The sequence below is a fragment of the Micrasema longulum genome, unplaced genomic scaffold (genome assembly GCF_059751315.1).
Source record: "Micrasema longulum isolate JH-2025_06_02 unplaced genomic scaffold, ASM5975131v1 h1tg000415l, whole genome shotgun sequence".
In the NCBI taxonomy this organism is placed as follows: Eukaryota; Metazoa; Arthropoda; class Insecta; order Trichoptera; family Brachycentridae; genus Micrasema; species Micrasema longulum.
Window position 1 is genome coordinate 390,164 of NW_028277615.1, and position 9,027 is coordinate 399,190.

Below are 9,027 nucleotides of genomic sequence, written 5' to 3' on the forward strand. Positions count from 1 at the left end.
TATATTTAAAAAAAAAACAGTACACTTCATCATTGAATAAAAAAAAGATTGCAAATCAATGCAAACATACGTTTGTACAATTTTTTTTTTTAAATACTATAATATATTTCTCTCATATAGATTCAAGATTCAACATTTTGTGAATCTATATTTAAGAGGTACTACTTGCAAACCCAGCAAAATTCAAAATCTAAAAAATGATATATTAATTTTAACATATTCAGAATTCAATTTTTTACAATAATTATAACATTGTCAGTTAAAAATACGGATTTATTTGTAAAAACTTGACTTTTAAATAATCGGGTTGGTTGCAAACATGGCAAACTCTACTTGAGTATTGTAAAGTTGGAATGTGTAAAACTTAATTTATTATATCACTACTGTTTCTTGACATAAGCATGCTTATGTCATCACTGCTTACGTATAAAATATTGACTGATGATCATAAATAATTGAGGTTTAAAAAAAAAGTTGAAGTTGAGGGTTGTATCAGTTTTTTTATGATTTGCTCGAAATAAAGAAAGATGGATTTTGCCGAGTTTACTAATAGTACCTTCATATTTGTGTTTTAAGAAATATTCTATATTATTTTTGCACATTTTGATTTAACGTTGTGCCTATTTTTGCACAATTATGTATTACTGATTGCTAAATTATTATTATTACTACAAAATAAATATTCCAGATCTTGTTTTGATGTCTCTTAGATTTTTCAATTCTTCTTTTAAAAAATTTTTTTATAACTATTCTTTTATTGTAATATTTAAACTCTTTAAATTTTATAAATGAAAATGTCCGTTAATATATAAATAATAAATTACTTTTGTTCTTTGTAAAAATGTCCCTCGTACCTCAATAATTAATAAAAATACAATAATATATATCGCTACCTGTCTGGGATCGACTCTTTCGTTAGAATGCGTACTTTTTGATTAAATATTTACTCTAAGCTAATGAGTATCAGAATTTTCAAAGTGGTCTTATTTTAGAATAATATAAACAAAATTGGAAGTAGCACAAACGTTTCATCACTGCTATAAAATGATTTTTGAGTGCGTATTTACTGGTGATTATAGATTTAGGTCTGTCGTGCACGTTCGGATATATTTTTGTTTAATTTATTAATTAAAAAACCTTGAAGTATCAAAGCGCATGCCAAAATGACATAAACTTCTTTCGTTTTAGGTTGATTGAAATAAAAATCGATAAATGCATTATTTTTTTAGAGACCGTACCTTCAGTTTTTATAAATTATGAAAATATAAAAAAAAAAAACTTACCTACACGATTTTTCGCAATATTCATACTCAAAGAAAGGCATTTTAAGTTTTATAGAAGGTGCCTACTCTAATTGCAGCGTATCACGATAAATCCCTTGACTGGCTATTTCAGTGTAAGATTAATCACCTTGATAACACACCTTGGCGTTCCGATACAGTGCCTTGTGCACCATATGGTACAATAGTGGAATGAATGATGGCGCACATATACTTCCCATCTTTTTACTCGAACAGCAATATTGCTGCAAATAAATAAGTAAAAGTAATATTTTTTTCATAAAAAAAATAATCAAAAAACAAAAGTAAAAAAAAAACAGATACATGGTTTTTCAAGTAGATAGGTAGGTAGGTGTAGGTCAAATACGTTTTTATCGCAATTTTTTTTTTGTCGAGGAGGGGTAAGGGTTTGCGGAAGGGATGCTAGTCGAAGAAATTAAAAATTTACTCAATTTCATCAGATCAAGATCATAAAAAGTTTTGTTTTTTTTTAACTGACTCTTTGGAATTTTTTTTTTTAAAACTTACTATGAGAAATTGTCCTCTGAAGTTTCGCGGTCTGGCCCTGAAAAGCCGTGGATACAAAAAATCTAAATAACATTTTTTTGCATAAAACATGCTTAAATCTGATATTTCTGATTCTAATGACAAAATAATATGCATATAATATGTATTATCTCCCGATAGCTTCTATCAAAAACGCCGTATAGAAAAAGGAGTTCATCTGTTCTTTTCACACTTTAAGCTTTGTGACCGAAGGAATTATTTGCTTGCCCAATAGAGTTCCGAAAATGACAGATATGCCCTTTTGCCATCACGCTACCGATTTTTTAAAAATATTTCCAATGTGCAAGTGTAGGTGAAAATAATGTTGATACGTGGAAGATTGATTTTATATACATAGTGTTTATTAGACACTTCAAAGACTTTTTTATAACTTAGCAGGTGAGTTTAAATGCGTATAAATATTTTCACGTCTGAAGTAAGAAGGTTTATTGACTCAGAACAGGCGGAAATAATGGATTAACTTAGTGCGATAATAGAAAGTGTTGTTTTTTGAGACGTTTCGTGATTAAATTTTTTTTTTTTCAAAGCGTGCGCAATTGTTTTTTTTCTGAAACTGAAATCAATTATTATAAATCCTATTATATTTAAACCGTACTACACTGATTAGAAAACTAATCAGATTTTGACACTTATATTTATAGCTCTTTTACTTCACAAAAGTCAACAGATGGAAGAGTTGAGGAAGTGTGGATGTTCAAACATGGGCGGAATGGTGAATGTTACACAGTGTGTAAAGTGGCCACTTAAACCAGCCAATAACAGGTCATAAGCCCTGTTAATGCCTAGACTTTTATATTCCCTTCTTAAAAACGATCTTCTTATCTGTTGAAATAAATTTAAATATGAACAACTCCCTAGGGAGGAAATACAGCCAGTCTGCAATCATTTGGACATACCCAAACATTGTTGATATATTCACACTTTAATCATCCACCTAGTTTGATAGACCAAAAACTAGGTTTGTCACTCCCGTGACATCGTCAGATTGGTATTGTTTAAAAAAAGTTTATAATTCATAAATATATTTATTTTTTATAAAATTATTTTTTATGTTTCTATATTTGTGGTGATATACTCAAGTATCTGTATCAACTAATTGCTAGTCCCATCTCAACACAGGACTTTTAGTCACGTGGAGTTGGGACTCTCAAAATGTCTCAAATAATGTACGATAAACTTATGTATTAAGTGGAAAAGATAGAAATGTCTATCAAAAATTCGTCATTAGGTTACAATATGCAGTTTAATAGAACGTGATCTGCGGTCTTCTCTTCCTCTTTACATTCACATAAAGCCGAGGTCACTGATTAAATTCTTTCGAGGTGTGATGCCAGCACCGTATGGCCAATTCTCAATCTACATTTAAGGGACACACTTAATTTAGATACTTTGAGGTTACGGAATCAGGATTTGGGATTTGTAGTATGAGCCGGTCAGCGACTCAGAGAAAATTTCATCACATTCTTCGGCCACATATATATATATATATATGGATATTTTTTATAGCGCCGTTTTTGTGAAAATCACCTCAAGGGCGCTGTACAATAAATAAATATCCCACTACGTCTTGCAGCTACAGAGCGCATGGACGGTTGGGATTCTTGTTCCTCGTCTCCAATTATGATATACAGGAGCTAGATTACAGCACGTCTTGCAGCTACAGAGCGTATAGACAATAAGAAATCTAGCCCCTATTTAGATTTTTTATTTGACAGTAAAGTTTAGAAATTTCGTGATATTTGAAAAAAATTAATAGAAAACAAATTTAAAAAAATAGAAGTTAGATAACAACAAGTCTTGCAGCTACTGAGCGCATGGACGGTTGGAATTCGGGGGTTAAGGGTCATAAGGGCGAAACTACAAAAACACAGTTTTGAGATAAATGATAAAACAGTTTTCAAAAAATAATACTGTCTTTTAAGGGTAACAAATAAAGAAAATAAAAAATACAGTTAATAGAGCATAAAATGTTTTAGAGACAAAAATATGAAACTACGCTTTTATCTATATGACCCTAACTTGCGCTTACATTAGTAAATTCACAAAATGATGTAAAAGGTGTTTTATTCTTCTGACTTTAAACAAAACGCTTCATTTGTAGTTTCACACAAATTTATCTAGGTAACTACTTATCGGATGAGTTTTATCTTTTTGTCACTAACAGGATATTTTGTTTGGATATCAGATTAGTACTTAACACAAAACAGCATTTTTTGTAGTTTCGCCCTTATGACCCTAAGCCCCCGAATTCTAGACCTCACTTACTAAATTTGGATATTTGATGGTTGATAACATTTACCTATTGAAGCTAGATTAAAAACATTAGCGTAATCGGATATAGGCAGAGAGAATAAACAATGGATAACACCCAGCCTATAGTTTATACGTCATAAAAACTATACCAGTCAGACGATACCAATTTGCGGATATTATTTACCAATAAAACTAAAGAATTTCATTAAGCCCTGCGTTGCTATCTCAATTCGAAATAGTTTACAAGAAAAATAAGTTCCTAGACATAATACGAAATCGTAACTGGAATAATGGCGGCTATCAGACCTGCCATAGGTATCACGAACAGACACGTTAGCAGGTGATGTTAATGCTATTTACATTTTGTTTTTGGTTTCCCGGTCTCTAAAACGATTCCCGTGTCGCCGGTTCGGGGAATAAACCCAGTTAATTTATATTAAACACAACCGCGGGATGTCTTATTTTACTCCCGAAGCTAATCTCTAACCTGAAGAACGGTAAATGTCACTGAGACGCCATTTTTTATTATACCTACCATCGAATAATTATAAACTCTGAGCTTTATTTTTATGCTGAAATTTATAACGAACCACCTTTGATACACAAACGATTATTTGTATTTTACATACTCGTATTTTTAGTCATGTAAAAACAACAGTTTTTCATTTATTTATTCGGTACCTGGGTAAACAGAGCGTTGTAACATAGAACAAATTGAAGATAATTTTGTATACACAGCATCTCATGAAATGCGATCTTAAACCTGGGTTTACACGTGGACAATACAATAGACAGGACAATATTGTCCTATTTTAGCTCCGTAAACAGTCTTGACCACGCATGACAGGACCATTCTCAAGCAGAACGCTGCAAAATTAAATTTATTTTATACTGAGACGTATAATTGGAATTTTATTCAACGAACTAAATAATAAAAATTCATTTTTTTGGCAGGAAAAAATTTCGGAAGCAATATGCACGCGCGAAGCAATCAGGAACTTTAACCCTACGGGAAATTGGATACAAAAATGTTTTCTTGCGTGTGGTAAAAGTCAGGAAAGAGGATCAGGGACAATAATCCGGATGCTAAATTCTTCATGTCCTTTCTTCGGGTAGTGCTTCGGATTGTCGGCGATCATAGAACTTAACACTTTCACTAAATGATGGCGGGAATGGATATTTATCTATGAATGCGGCGTCGGTCAGAAGATGAAAAGGTGTGCAGATGGAGGCAGACGATTAAAAAGGCGAGTGGATGCGGGAAGAAGAGTTATGAAAACATGTGGTTGTGGGCAAACAATCATGCAGAGAGAAAAAACAAAGGCGTTAATGTTGGTTGCTATTGATAAAGAAAACTGTTTTCATAGCCACCGTAGCTACCCATGGCCATAGCGACGAGGAGAATAAATAAATATTAGATTGGAAGTTCAGAAATCACAGGGTAAGATGTAGGATAGGTGGACATTTATCAACTGGTGGTCCATCCAGTCACAAACCACTCAATCCCACCTTATACACACGCAACCACCTAGTGTTAACAAAACAATAAGGCTTTTGAAATATTCATCATATCAAAATGTGGTAAACTTCTTTTTACGTTATTTAAAAACAAAATATCAAAAATTAATAAGAAATGAAAACGTATATTAACCAATGAATAAACCAATTCACATTAAAAGAGGCATTTTTTTTTTTTAATATTTACATTGTATTCATTCTCCCCATTTCAAATTATTTGACATTATTTAATTAACTTCATTTTATAAATTTTATATTTGTAGCACTAACTTAGTGGTTATTCATAACAATAAAATAAATAAAACAATTTTGTTTTTTACCAATATTTTTTTTTAGTTAAGTAAGCATTGAAAAAGAAGCCTGTTTAGTTTGGAAACCAGTCGGTGGAAAAAAAATAATGGTTAAAAACGACGTTGTTTTATTTATTTTATTATAACTCCATTTTATTTTATTTTGAAATACCTACATTGTCATCATTCCTTTTTTTTAAACATGAAAATATTAGGTTTTTCCAAGTAGGTAGATATTATTCAAACAGCTTAGCAGAACAAATAATAATAAAATATAAAAATTCAAATAAAATAACAGCTTTGATGTGATTTTCTAACATGATTCCAGACACTGGCGTCACAAAGAAGAGACGTATGCGTATTAAATTTATGAAAGAATGTTCCCGTGCGACAAAAAGTACCCTTTTCAAAGATACGGTGACTCGTTTGGATTAAATATTATTTCCGGTACTGTATGGAACAAAATATAAAATGGTAGAGGAATCTCAGACTTGTGTTCAAGCGTGGATAATTGGCGCAGAGGCATAGAAAATTCTCGCAAATGTGATTTTGTAACAGTGTCAAGAGCGGTCCGCCATCTAGTTAGATCTATTTTCATACAAATTTTCCATTAGCATTTTTCCCTTGAAGTCGAGCCGTGATAAAACCTGTGTGATTAAGTGTGGATTTTGGAATAATCTTCTTCTAGAATTAAATGTATTTGAAGTGGAGCGAGGCACGTTTGCCAAAGAAAATTATATAAGCTATTTGTATAATCCGCGGATCCAACAGGTGATGTGTCGTTCTTAAAAATGCCATTAAATTTGAGATTTTGTTGCCACTATTTCCTGTTGATTTAAAATAACGAGTTAATGCATTGTGTACCACTTGGCTCAAATAATGACGGAGCCATATTTTTATATTCTCAAACATTAAGTGCAGGACAAAATTCTTGATCAAATTTTAATACAATTGAAATAAACAGAAATTGTTCCAATACAATTAATATTTGTGGTCAAACATTTCAATACGTGCTAGTAAATATTTGCATTTAACCCCTTACCGATTTTCATATGTCTACTAGTTTTGAGACGCACCCGTTTCTTTGTCAGGGTATTTTTTTTACACCACAATAAGTCAGGATACCCATTTACAGTAGTAAATTAGAGTACAGAACATCCAGGCTTGAAAAAAAATACATTAAATGTTTGTGCTCTTGCCGGGAATCTAACCCGGAACCTTTAATTAGTGAGTCAAGCGTTTTAAGCATTACACCACGGAGACTGACAAATTTAGGGCTTAAATATATAGTGGAGTTTTAATAAATATTATGCTAATATTATTCATAGACCACATTTTAAAGATATCAGGTAGAATAATATATTTCTCAGAGGTATTGAAACAAACCCGACTCTTCTACACCGCGTCTCATTTAATTCATACAGGGTCGTTTTAAAAGCGATTTGAGCTAAACAAGGTACAGGGGTCTGTCAGTGTTTGTAATATAGACTGGGGTTTAAAAGTCCCCCAAGTCATCAATGCACTAGGGCGAATATTATTTACGATGTCCTTCAAAACTTACCTACCCTTAGAAATTATTCCAAAAGCACACCCTTTTAACATTAGTTTGCTAGTAAAAATCATCACCAGTCACTTTTATTACTATGTGTTTGCATCATGTATTATCCTTTAAAACCAATTTCCATATTTATTATTTAATGTTTTCGTTTAAAAAAAATTAACTCAAATTAAAAAATATTTTTAAAAATACACCCAGAACAAAAACAAGCAAATTAAAAATAACTCATTTTAGTTTTCACTAGACGCTCGTGTGTATGATGTCCGATAAGTCTACATAATATATAACACTTCATATGTCTCTATTTTTTTTAAATAATTAAGTAAGTCACATTTTGCTATAATAGACATTAAACAAATTATTATTTTTGCAAATTATGAAAAATAAATTATTAAAGGGTATGTATAAATTAAAATTAGTGATAAATTTTAGTTTTTAAACTCTTGTACTTAAAAAACATATTATTTTTTGCTTAATATAACGCAACGTTAAAGCACCGTCTCTAGAGATGTCTCTAGAGAAGAGCGATGCGTAAAATAAATTATATAGAGATTGATTTAAAACATTAGTTTAAAAGCAATTATCGATTTAATATACGCTACAACTATTTACCAATGTTAAACTACTTAGAAGAAAGAAAAATAAATGGTTTCCATGTTTATATATTTTTTAAACTACTAACGCTGATATTAAATTCTAAAAACTTAATAATTTATCAACAAATATGCGATACGAAATAAATTAAGAAATTTACTAAATCTAAAGCCATAAAATAAAAAAATAATTCGCCCAACGTGGGGCTCGAACCCACGACCCTGAGATTAAGAGTCTCATGCTCTACCGACTGAGCTAGCCGGGCTGGTGACAGATGCTAAAAACATTTGCTATAAGACAGCAACAATAGGTACCTAGGTTGGTATAAGAAAATTCGTGGAAGTGGAACAATGAAGAAATGAAGCTTGACCACGGTGCTAATTGGTCGAAGTAAAAACTGACTTATTTTTAGAAGAAACACGTTGTATTAGTTCACCGGGAACAAGAAAATGATGAAATTTGTTTTGAAATTCTCTAGATTCAATGATTACATAGTCAAATAGCTATTTTAATAATATTTCTAGCTGATAACTAACTACACGGTAAAAAAATAAACATACAATTTTAAAATCGGACTTTTAAATCATTTATTTTTTCCGAGACTTTTCAATCGTCGAAATGTTATTAATGACATCAGAAAAAGTGAAAATGAATATGTAAGTATTATTATTTACTAACTAGTTCATGTCTTCCAAAAAAATATTTACACGGTACATAAAACGTATCTCATTGTTAAAAGACTTTGAAGCCAATCGTAAAATGTATTTAAAATAACGGTAATAAATACTTAAATTATTTGATAATTTTAGAAAACTACACAACATTTTTTTTTATTGAAATTTGCCTCGAGTTCAATTGACTGTCCGGAATTACTATCCAAACTCTCTATCAATGTTCCTCCAATACTTAAAAATAATCTTCTTCATATTTCTCTTGATTCATTTAGTTATAGGCAAAATTCATCTTT

The 9,027-nt window shown here is 31.0% G+C and overlaps 1 non-coding gene across 1 annotated transcript; it reads right to left on the reverse strand.

Annotated features, from left to right (window-relative positions):
- Positions 1-8,252: 8,252 nt before the first annotated feature.
- On the reverse strand, positions 8,253-8,325 carry TRNAK-CUU (transfer RNA lysine (anticodon CUU)). Its single transcript has one exon. It is a non-coding gene; the product is annotated as a tRNA-Lys (tRNA).
- Positions 8,326-9,027: the final 702 nt, after the last annotated feature.